The sequence below is a fragment of the Bufo bufo genome, chromosome 3 (assembly GCF_905171765.1).
Source record: "Bufo bufo chromosome 3, aBufBuf1.1, whole genome shotgun sequence".
In the NCBI taxonomy this organism is placed as follows: Eukaryota; Metazoa; Chordata; class Amphibia; order Anura; family Bufonidae; genus Bufo; species Bufo bufo.
Window position 1 is genome coordinate 583,556,265 of NC_053391.1, and position 12,571 is coordinate 583,568,835.

The window sequence follows — 12,571 nt, forward strand, 5'->3', positions numbered from 1 at the left end:
CCGCCCATGCAAATTGCAGTCCCTAATGCACGAGCACTGTCCGTATAGCCTGCACTGACAGATGCAGACTCATTCAACTTTAATGGGTCCACGATCCTTCCACACCGCAGAAAAATAGAGCATGTTCTATTTTTTTGCGGTGTGGAGGCACGGGCCGAAATGCCATGTAAGTGCTCCATAGTGTTTCCGTGGCCTTCTGCCCCTTAACTTCCAGATTGCGGACCCATTCATGTGAATGGGTCCGCATCAGTGATACGGTGCGCAAACGGCCAGTGTGTATATACCGTGGACCCGCTATTTGTGGGCCACAATACTCTTAAAATGCCTTTTCTTGGTATAATATATAATAATTTCTAATTTAGGTATTGTCTTCAGCAGGTTCTAGTAGCAGAGGTTCAGAACGAAGAAAAAGCAACTTCCAACTGAAAGCACTTTAACTGCTAGGATTATGATATCCCCTTTGGCTGACAGCTATCAATTTCTGAAGTGCCAGAATGTCACCCTTGTGACCTTGCTGTGAACCATCTCTGCAATGTTGACTGTTTTGAAAAATTCAAGCTGACAGGAGTCAGTCTCACTTTCAGGAAAACTCGAAGCGTTGCCAGGTGCAACCACCCCAGTCAGTATATCATTCTGAAGGAGAATTCAAGATAAAATGTTTCCTTCTTCTGAGGAGGATAACAATGAAGAGGAGAACATGCTTTCTGAGGAAAAGAAACAAAAACAGAAATTTATCATGTCCATTTGGTTAAGGGACCAGTATGTTAACCAGGGGGAAGCTCAGGTCTCCACCGCTATGGGGCCTAGGGATTTCAAAGTGGTTAAAGCTTACAATCTCCTCATAGATTGTAAGCGCTCACGAGCAGGGCCCTCATTCCTCTTGTTTTAATTGTTGACTTATTTGTTGCTATGTTATTTATGACTCTGTATGTGAACCCTCTGAGTGTATATACCGCTGCAGAATATGTTGGCACTATATAAATAAAGATTTTTTATTAAGCTTTGAAAAAGGCTCCTTACTAAACACTTTATTTTGGCTGCTCTGTGTGTAGCGTTTCAATACTGAACAGGTCTAGTGCTGACTAATGTGGGAAGCTAAGCAGAGTGGGGTTGTGTTCTGGTCTGGATGGGGGACCAGTGCCTCCACTCAGCAGATACTTTGCTTGAGAAAGTAAGATTATCTTGCAGTTCTAAAGGGCCACAAAGTCATCTGCTTGTTTTTCTTCTCAAAAGTGCACAGCTTCAGGCCTGAAAAGTACAACTTAGTTGGCGCCTCCCTTAACTGATACAGTTATAGCTAGATTGTCCAGGAATTCTATTGTACCATCTTGGACAGGGCTAGGGGGTCGCTGCACTTAGAGAAGCCTACCCTCAATTTGCTGCAGCTGCTTATAATGTCTCCAAAGCCCTAAGGAAATGGATCCTTCAGGTCTATATGTTAGCTGTGGTGCTAGCTCCCAACAAATAACTGTCAGCCAAGTCTACAGCGTTAATTACCTCAGGTAAGTTGCTCTCCGGCTTAGACCAAGGATAATGTTTTCAGGCCGACAGTGCTGGAAAATGTACTTACTTTCACAAAATATCCTGGTCCGGGAGTTCTTTGCACGCGGTACACAGGAGGAGGGTAAACTGAAACCATTTGATGTTACAGTATTTTCTGCTTCATAGGGCTCCATTTACACGTCCGTATAATGGGTCCGCATCCGTTCCGCAAATTGCGGAACGGGTGCGGACCCATTAATTCTCTATGGGGACGGAATGTGCTCTCCGCATCCACATTTCTGGAGCGCGCCCCCGATCTTCCGGTCCGCGGCTCTGGGAAAAAATTGAAAATGTCCTATTCTTGTCCGCAATTGTGGACAAGAATAGGCAGTTCTATGGGGGTGCCGGCCGGGTGTATTGCGAATCCGCAATGTACTACGGACGTCTGAATGGAGCCTAAGACAGACTTTTGAAAAGGAGTCAGGTCACAGTGCAGCACGAGCCCAGAGAAGGACAGGGAGCGCGACTGCAGGAGAGACCGCCTGACCTGGAGAGTAGCGCAGGAGATGTAAGTACATTTATGGGGGTCTGATCTGAGGTCTAACATGGGGGTCTGATCTGAGGTCTGACATGGGGGGTCTGTTCTGAGGGCTGATGAAAAATATTTTTATTTTCCTTCTCTAAAACCTAGGTCCGTCTATCCTTTCCCTAGATCTTTCTGGCTGTCCCAAGATCTATTTAGCCTATAGTAAACAGATAACGAAGGTTGAGAATGTATTACTTAATTTCGAGAAGAAACAAAGAGCAGAGCTGCCATACCTACCCTGGGTAGATAGTTAATGGTTGCCATTAGACTCTTGGGCTGAGTAAAGTCTGATCCTGCTGGATCAGATTTGGCATGCAGCTTAGAGCTCGCACTGTATGTTGAATTTCCGGTTCTCAGAAGAGACAGCTATCAGGTGGTCGATTTTGACACAAGAGGACCCTCCCTATAGGAATACGTCTTGTTAATTCCCCATTATTGTGCTACTGGTTAGGAAGTAAGGGAAGGGTTAATTTCTAACATTATTCTGTTTTCCCCTTAGTCCTAAAAGCAGCACAAGCTTCCCACCCCAAGTATGTTACTTCTTTATAATAAACATGGGGTAGGAGGGGACAAGGTACCTTATATAGGCTCAGGGGTCTCTATTTAATTAGTGATTAATTTGATTCATTAAAAAATTCCATCGGTCCTACTGGTACAAAGGAGCAATATACCCCATTATTGTGCAGCTTTTAGGACTAAGGGAAAACAGATTAATGTTAGCAATCCTCATTTTACCATCATCTTCCCCACCTTCTCAAAACAAACAATCCATCTTGATTCCCCATCAGTGTCATCCTTCTGCTAACCCCAATACTTCCGTTCATATTGGGCTCAATAATAATAAAGCACCCATAGTACCCCTATTAGTAGTAATGTCACCATAGTGTCCCCAATATTTATAATGCTCTCTGCAGTTAGAAGCCCCCCCGGAAATGTCCCCTGTATAATGCCCCCCCCCCCCCCCATAGTGGCAGTAAATAGTGCTCCAACGTCGCCCCCCATAGTCAGTATATAATGCTCCCCTGTCATGCCAGTATATTTGTTCCTCTGTGCCCCTGTAGTGCCAGTATACATAATGCCCCCATGTAGTGCCAGTGCATAATGCTCATGCATCCCCCCCATAGTGCCTGTATACAGTATCTCACAAAAGTGAGTACACCCCTCACATTTTTGTACATATTTTATTATATTTTTTTCATGGGATAACACTAAAGATCTGACACTTTGATACAATGTAAAGTAGTCAGTGTACAGCTTGTATAACAGTGCCAGTATGCAAGTGCCCTCAAAATAACTCAACACACAGCCATTAATGTCTAAACCACTGGTAACAAAAGTGAGAACACCCCTAAATGAAAATGGCCAAATCGTGCCCAAAGTGTCAATATTTTGTGTGACCACCATTATTTTCCAGCACTTCCTTAACTCTCTTAGGCATGGATTTCACTAAAGCTTCACAGGTTGTCACTGGAATCCTCTTCCATGACAACATGACAGAGCTGGTGGATGTTAGAGACCTTGCGTTCCCCCATCTTCCGATTGAGGATGGCCAACAGATGCTCAAAAGGGTTTAGGTCTGGCGACATGCTTGGCCAGTCCAGCACCTTTACCATCAGTTTCTTTAGCAAGGCAGAGGTCGTCTTGGAGGTGTGTTTGGGGTCATTATCATGTTGGAATACTTCCCTGCGGCCCAGTTTCCGAAGGGAGGAGATCATGCTCTGCTTCAGTATGTCACAGTACATGCTGGCATTCATGGCTCCCTCAATGAACTGTAGCTCCCCACAGCATGCAGCCCCAAACCATGACACTCCCACCGCCATGCTTGACTGTAGGCAAGACACACTTGTCTTTGTACTCCTCACCTGGTTGCCGCCACACACGCTTTACACTATCTGAATCAAATACGTTTATCTTGGTCTCAACAGACCACAGGACACGGTTCCAGTAATCCATGTCCTTAGTCTGCTTGTCTTCAGCAAACTGTTTGTGGGCTTTCTTGTGCATCATCTTTAGAGGAGGCTTCCTTCTGGGACGACAGCCATGCAGACCAATTTGATGCAGTGTGCGGTGTATGGTCTGAGCACTGACATGCTGACCCCCCACCCCTTTAACCTCTGCAGCAATGCTGGCAGCACTCATACATCCTCTAGATATGACACTGAGCACATGCACTCATCTTCTTTGGTCGACCATGGCGAGGCCTGTTCTGAGTGGAACCTGTCTTGTTTAACCACTGTATGGTCTTGGCCACCGTGCTGCAGCTCAGTTTCAGGGTGCTGGCAATTTTCTTATAACCTAGGCCATCTTTAAGTAGGGTAACAATTAATTTTTTCAGATCCTCAGAGAGTTCTTTGCCATGAGGAGCCATGTTGAACTTCCAGTGACCAGTATGAGAGAGTGTGAGAGCCATAACACCAAATTTACCCCACCTGCTCCCCATTCACACCTGAGACCTTGTAACACTAACGAGTCACATGACACCGGGGAGGTAAAATGGCTAATTGGTCACTCAGTTTGGTTGCCAGCGATTTAGACATTAATGGCTGTGTGTTGGGTTAGTTTGAGGGCACACCAAATTTACAGTTATACAAGCTGTTATACAAGTCAATTCACATAAAATGTAGTTGTAATACTGTACGGAGCAGGAGCTCCGTACAGTATTAGAATGTGTTGGCTCCGATGAGCCAAAGTTATTGCTTCGCGAAGTCTCGCGAAACTTCAGATGAGAACTTCATAAATTAATTTGTACTGTAAATAAAAAAACATTTCCCGAACTCGGGTTCGGTTCCAAGGTTCGTAGCCAATACATTCTAATACTGTACGGAGCTTTTAATACTATACATCTGCACTAGGGATGAGCAAATCGACTTTGGATGAAAGATCCAAAGTCGATTTGCTCATCCCTAGTGCAGATGTATAGTATTAAGAAAAAAGAAAAAAAAACACTCATCTGACTCCCGTCCCCTGCCGCCATCTGAGATGCAGAGTTGCCATGTCCCAGCACAGGTAGTCACGATGACATCAGCGCACCCTCCTGTGCTGGGTCTCAGGCGGTGTGAGACACAGGCATTTGTGATCAATTCATCGAGACCTCCTGCTCCCTTCTACTGCCTTATAGGCATCAGGTCTAGCAGCCTGAACAGCAGGAATGGGAGCCATAGGCGCATGTGCTCTGCCGTAAACGGCTGCCCCATGCAGCACTGACGAAGGCCACTGGAAGGGGGCCCTGGGCAATTGCTCCCCCTCCTAATGCCGGCCCTGTGTGCAGAAGAAAATTGCTATTTTAGTCCAATTCTCATGCTAGACTCGCCTATTGAAGTCACTGGGCCAGGAAAATAAAAAAACAGCACATGTGCAGCATATTTATAATCATCGGTTTTTAGAGGACAGAACACGAACATGTTTCACAACATTCGTATGAATAAGCCCTAAGGGTAACTACCCGTGTATTTGTATGCAAAAAATGCACATAAAAACAGTGTAAAAAAATTACATAAATCTGCACTATTTATTGTGGTTTTGTGTGGTTATTATGTGGTTTCTTTATGTGGATTTTCTGTTTATTTTAACAACCCCTTTGAAGTCTAGGGGGACAACCACAAAATCACGGTGACAACTTTATCTCACTGTGATTTTGTAGTAAAAAGATCACAGAGAGGCAAAGAACATTATCAATCATGTTAATGCTCCGTGTCTCTGCTGTACGGGACGGGGCTTGGCTCTCTTTCACGCAGCGGATTACCCGCACGGCATCTGCTCATGTGAAAGAGCCCTAAAGGACCAATTCAGTTATGAAGTCACTTTATGAGGCTTTCATAATAGAAACCACACATAAATGACCCCATTTTAGAAACGACCCCCCTCAAGTTATTCAAATATGATTTTACAAACTTTGTTAACCCTTTAGGCTACGTCTACACGACGACATTTGTCGCGCGACAGATAGGGCACAACTACACTGCAACATTTGTAGCGCAACATTTTGTTGCACCAATGTTGCGCGACAATTTTTATAATGGCAGTCTATGGTGTCGCACTGCAACATGCTGCGACGCAACAGTCGCAGAAAAATCCATCTCGAATGGATTTTCTGCGACAGTTGCATCGCAGTATGTTGCATGTTGCAGTGCGACACCATAGACTGCCATTATAAAAATTGTCGCGCGGACATTAGTGCGACAAATGTCGTTGTGTAGACGTAGCCTTAGGCTACTTTCACACTCGCGTTTGGTGTGGATCCGTTAGGGATCTGCACAAACACATCCGTTCAGATAATACAACCGCATGCATCCGTTCAGAACGGATCCGTTTGTATTATCTGTAACATAGCCAAAACGGATCCGTTTTCTATTGTGCCATATTGTGTCAGTGAAAACGGATCCGTCCCCTTTGACTTACATTGTGTGTCAGAACGGATTGGCTCAGTTTCGTGCAAGCAGCGTTTTGGTGTCCGCCTCCAAAGCGGAATGGAGACAGAACGGAGGCAAACTGATGCATTCTGAGCGGATCCTTTTCTATTCAGAATGCATTAGGGCAAAACAGCTCCGTTTTGGACCGCTTGTGAGAGCCCATGACGGATCTCACAAACGGAAACCAAAACATCAGTGTGAAAGTAGCCTTAGGTGTTCCACAAAAATTAAAGGAAAATTTCAAGATTTCACTTCTTTTTTGCAGATTTTGCATTTTAATCCATTTTTTTCCCTATAAAGCAGCAAGGGTTAACAGCAAAACAAAACTCAACATTTATTACTGTGATTCTGCAGTTTACAGAAAAAACCCATATGTGGTAGTAAACTGCTGTACGGGCACATGGCAGGGCGTAGAAGGAGCGACATGGATTTTGGAGGGCAAATTTCACTGGGATAACTTTAAAGGGAGTCTGTCACCACCATATGGCCATATACAGCGCTTACATTGTCCTATAGCACACCTATACATGAATGTAATGGTACCTTAGTTTTTTTCTTTACACTTGCAGAAGCTGGAAAAACGAACTTTCATATGCAAATGAGCATATGTGTTGGAGCCCAGGCTGCTCTGCCTTTTTTTTATTGTTTCCCCACCCCAGCCTCTGCTCGCCCTCCTATTCCCTTGCGTCATCCTTTGGTCCGGCCGAGATCTCGCGCTTGTGCACTGCCTCGCCGGGCCATGCGCACTACGATGCCCATTGTGGGCACGGCATTGCTTTAACTACTGCGCATGCGCCAGCAAGCGCCACATTGCCGCTGGTTTTGCACTGTTCGCTGGCGCAGTAGTTAAGGCGATGCCGTGCCCACAATGGGCATCACAGTGTGCATGCCCCGGCCCGGCAAGGCAGTGCGCAGGATCTCGGCCGGACCGAAGAATGCCGCAAGGGAATAGGAGGGCGGGCATAGGCTGGGGAAACAATGAAAAAAGGCAGAGCAGTGAACGCCGCCCCTGGGCACTTGCGAGTGCTCATTTGCATATGAATCAAAGTTTGTTTTTCCAGCTTTTTTAAGTGTAAAGAAAAAGACAAAGGTACCATTACATTCATGTATAGCTGTGCTATAGGACAATGTAAGCACTGTATATGGCCATATGGAGGTGACAGACTCCCTTTAAGTTGCCATGTCGCATTTGAAGACTCCCTGATTCACCCCTACAGTAGAAACTCCCAAAAAGTTACCATTTTGGAAACTACGGTATAAAGTGACAGCTTTATTGGTACTATTTTGGGGTACATATGATTTTGCATTGTTCAATATTACACTGTTTTTGGGCAAAGTGAATAAAAAATTGCAGTTTTTATTTTTTACAGCAATTATCTGAGGGGGTAGATCATGTGACTGTTAGGCCTGGGCCTTCTGCCATATCTCCAGCTGTCTCAACTGTCATATCCGCAGCATCTCCTGCCTTGCTGCTGTCTCCGCCAGATGGGGCAGGCGCATGCCTGCCAGACGCGACTTCCGGCCACGCTGCCTCCGTGCTCCATCCCATGCTGGCGTCCCATAGGTAGGTAGTGGTTCAGTTTCTCTCTTGCTGCGTTCTGTCCTGTCTTCTGTGAGTGCTGAATAACACACAAGGGGTTAGTGGCTGCCATGCCTTGGTTGACAGAGAGAATGTACACTATCTCTGGTTTGACCAGCAGGTCCCACCCACTGGTCATACCAGTGATATTTTTATAAAGCTGGTCATTACGGACGCAGCCATACCTAATATGTCTATTTTTTTTATTTATTTCAGTTTTAGGCTACATTCACACGTCCGTGGTGTGTTGCGGGTCCGCAACACACCAGCCCGTCACCCCCATAGAAATGCCTATTCTTGTCCGCAAGCTGCGGACAAGAATAGGACATGCTCTATCTTTTTGCGGAGCTGCGGACCCAAAATCGGGGCCGCGCTCCGCAATTGCAGACAGCACACTGTGTGCTGTCCGCATCCATTCCGTCCCCATAGAGAATGAATGGGTCCGCACCCGTTCCGCAAAAAAAAAGCATTTTTGAAAAAAAAAAAAATCGTGTGACTAAATTTTCTGAAAGCCTTATTTATTTTTTATTTTTATGCTGATCATCTTGCGTAGGGGCTAATTTTTTGCTGTAAGAGTTGATGTTTTTATTGGTACCATTTTTGGTACATATGATTTTTTTGATCGTTCAATATTACACATTTTTTGGGGCAAGGTGACCAAAAAATGGCTGTTTTGGCACAGTTTTTACTTTTACGGAGTTCATCTGTGGGTAGGTCATGCAATACTTTTATAGAGCCGCTCGTTATGGACGCGGCAATATCTAATATTAATAATCGTACCAGTACAAGGACTTCAACATTTCAGGGGCTAATCCCTGTTTCAATGTAGTACAATACATGCTGTATTGTACTACATTGACTGTCAGTGTAATACACCGACAGTGTGTCTGTAAGACCTAGCCTGAGTGCTGGGCCTCACAGGCTTCTTCCGTACATGGAAGCCATCGGCCACCTCTCACCGCAGCATGGGGGCCAGATAGAGAGGCAGAGGGAGCCTCCTCCCTCTGTGATCCTCTTATATGCAGCGGTCAGCGCTGATCATGGCATATAAGGGGTTAATCCACTGGCATCAGCGTTTACAGCAATGCTGGCAGATACAGCTGGGCCCCTGCACAGCTCTGTTGCCCGCCCGAAGATCATGACGTACGTCAATTTGTGGGAAGTCACTTCCCGTTGTGACTTAGTAGTACGTCGCACGTCAGGAATGAGTTAAAGTGGTTATCCGACACTAACACAGACCTCCCAGAGTGGCCGACCCATAGTGGTGATCATTCTTACCTGGTCCCTGCCGCTGAGTTGGCCACTTTGGGAGGTCTGTGTTAGTATTGGATAACCACTTTAATGCCACAATCAATAGTGGCCATGGCATGTAGGTAAAACGGAGTTTCCCTGTCACCATTGGCCCTTGCAAACACAATTGAAGGGCGTCAAAGCGTTGCCATGGCAATAGGCCGGACTTCTGGGTATTGGGCTGTGTCACAGATGCCTATTTCTGTTGAAGTGGTACTGTATACCACTGCATTGTAAAAGCCATATCTCATAGTGAGAGTAAAATCTAAAAAATAAAGGTTACATTTTATTTATATAATCAAAAATAAATAAAACAATTTTTTCCATAAAAAATGGTTTTATTTTGTAAAAGTGGTAAACCCCCAACCAGCGCACACACACACCTATGGTATCGTGCAGTGTTCACCCCTCATGTAAGGGCTCATGCACACGACTGTAGCCTGTTTGCGGTCTGCAATTTGAGGATCCACAAAACACGGATACTGGCCGTCTGCATTCCGCATTTTACGGAACACACAGCCCATAACAGAACAGTCCTATCCTTGTCTGTAATGCGGACAACAATAAGACATGTATTTTTTGGCGGGTGCCACAGAACAGACATATGGATGCAGTGTGCTGTCCACATCTTTTGCGGCCCCAATGAAGTAAATGGGTCAGCGTTCAATCCATAAAAAATGCGGATGTGGACAAAAAATAAGTGTGTGCATGAGCCCTAATAAAGAGGACATGTCCTAACATGTTATATCTTTTGCAGCGCGGTGTCACGGACCCGGAAGCCCTTCCGTGCCTGTGCGCCGCAACATCTCCTATCTTTGACTGCATCTTGCAGATGGCAGACCCGTTGACGTCAATGGGTCTGCAACACAATGCAGGGTGCACAAGGCAGGTGCCCATATTTTGCAGATCATCACAATGGGCATGGCCATCACACTTTGATGTTAATGCCTCCTAAAGGGGTTGTCCGGGTTCAGGAGAAAACTGAACAACACGTGATCCATCTGAGATGAAGAATAGATCATTACTTAGGCTACTTTCACACCTGCGTTCGGGTGTCCGCTCGTGAGCTCCATTTGAAGGGGCTCACAAGCGGCCCTGAACGCATCCGTCCGGCCCTAATGCATTCTCAGTGGACGCGGATCCGCTGAGAATGCATCCGCCTGCCAGCGTTCAGCCTCCGCTCCGCTCAGCGAGCGGACACCTGAACGCTGCTTGCAGCGTTCGGGTGTCCGCCTGGCCGTGCGGAGGCAAGCGGATCCGTCCAGACTTACAATGTAAGTCAATGGGGACGGATCCGTTTGAAGATGACACTATATGGCTCAATCTTCAAACGGATCCGTCCCCCATTGACTTTCAATGTAAAGTCTGGACGGATCCGTTCAGGCTACTTTCACACTTAGAAATTTTTCTAAGTTATAATCCAGACGGATCCGTTCTGAACGGATGCAAACGTCTGCATTATAGGAGCGGATCCGTCTGAGAAAACATCAGACGGACCCGCTCCGAACGCTAGTGTGAAAGTAGCCTTACCCGACAGCTCTTGCGCTGCTGCTTCAGTTCTCTGGGCAAAGGCTGTTTACCCAGCTGCAATGGTGACATCATGTGGCCGCTGCTGTCAATCACTGGCCACAGCACTGCACCGAAGACGCCAGTGACTGGCTGCAGTGGTCACATTAACACTGACGTGACATCACTGCTGCAGCCAGGTAAACAGAGCTCAGCTGGGAGAAGCGGAGTGACGGCACAGGATCTGTTGGGTAATGATCTATTCTTCACTTCAGCGGGATTCCTCCTGAAACCGTTACAACCCCTTTAAAGGCCCCCATACACATTAGTGTACTGTTGGAAACGCAGGTTAGGCCGACAGTTTAATGTGCACAGGGAGCCCTCGACAAGACGATTTCGGGGAAATGAAGGATCCTTTTGTTCTCCCGGGAGATAAGCCGCTACCAGAAGTGTCTGGCAGTGGTTTTCTCCTCTCTCCCTATTGAATACACACAGACCTCTTTCACACCAGCGAGTTTTCTGTCCAGATGTGATGCGTGTAGTGAACACATAGCATTTGGACTGAATCCTGACCCCCACCCATTTCAATAGATCTGTGCACACGTTTTTTCACGCATCATCTCTGTGTTCAGGAAAAATCCCAGAATGTTCTATATTGTGCGATTTTTCACACGGCCCTGGCACCATTGAAGTGAATGAGGATGTGTGAAAAACGGAAGGCATACGGGTGCAACCGGTCTTTCACGGATCGTTGAAGATGTAGATATTCCTCAAGTATATGAAAAACGCACGTAATCCGGATCAGAAAAAACGCACACACTGAACACAATTGCAGAAAAAATAAATGAAAAAACCTGACCGAACTTGCCTGCAAAACCATCAGATCCTGACAAAATCCGTATCACTAGTGTGAAAGAGACCTTACACGCTTGGGCCACGCTGAATGAGTGGGGGGGGGGGGGGGGGAGTCGGGAGAGAACGGTTCTTCCACCGACAGCTATTGAATATTTACGGCCGCCTTTAGGCTTTATTGCTAGTGACGTCCTAGATCTGAAGTCGATTCGCTCAGAACTTCGGTTTAATGTACGGCCTCCGACGAGGCAAAGTGAGTCCTTCCCGAAGTCCTGCGATACTTTGGTATTTGATTTTTAAACTGAAAAACCATTTTAAAAGTTGGATCCGAAATTGGGTTCGGTTCCACGGTACTTCCTCTCTATTGCGGTTCTGACAACGAGATGACTGCCGCCCCTCGAGCTGAAGACTGACCGCGTCAGCCTACCATGTGGCCAGCGTGAATGCCGCGATCAGGAACGTTTCCCCGTAGACAGTAATATAGGGAGATACGCCCGTATTCTGGGATCTTTGCGAAACCGCCCTTCATTGCACCAGAGACCTGTGAGGAACCCGCATACTTTGAAACCAACCCAGAGATTTCCTCAGTCGGCATAATCCGCCGCAGGAACCTGTGCACACACGGCAGATTTTTGCCACAGACTTTAGCGCAGGTTCTGCACCAAAATCTGTGCAGAGCCGCCTCCGACTGTTTTCAATGGGAGTCTGCGCCATTATTTCTGTGTGGTTTTCACATCCATTCCTAGTGCGGATTCTATTCGGTTACCAGGGGAAACCGCGGTGCGAGTCTGGTCACGGTAATCCGTGAAATTGAAAGAAATGAGGCAGAAAGCGTGGCGGTTTTTGATGCGGTGGATCTGTGCTTTA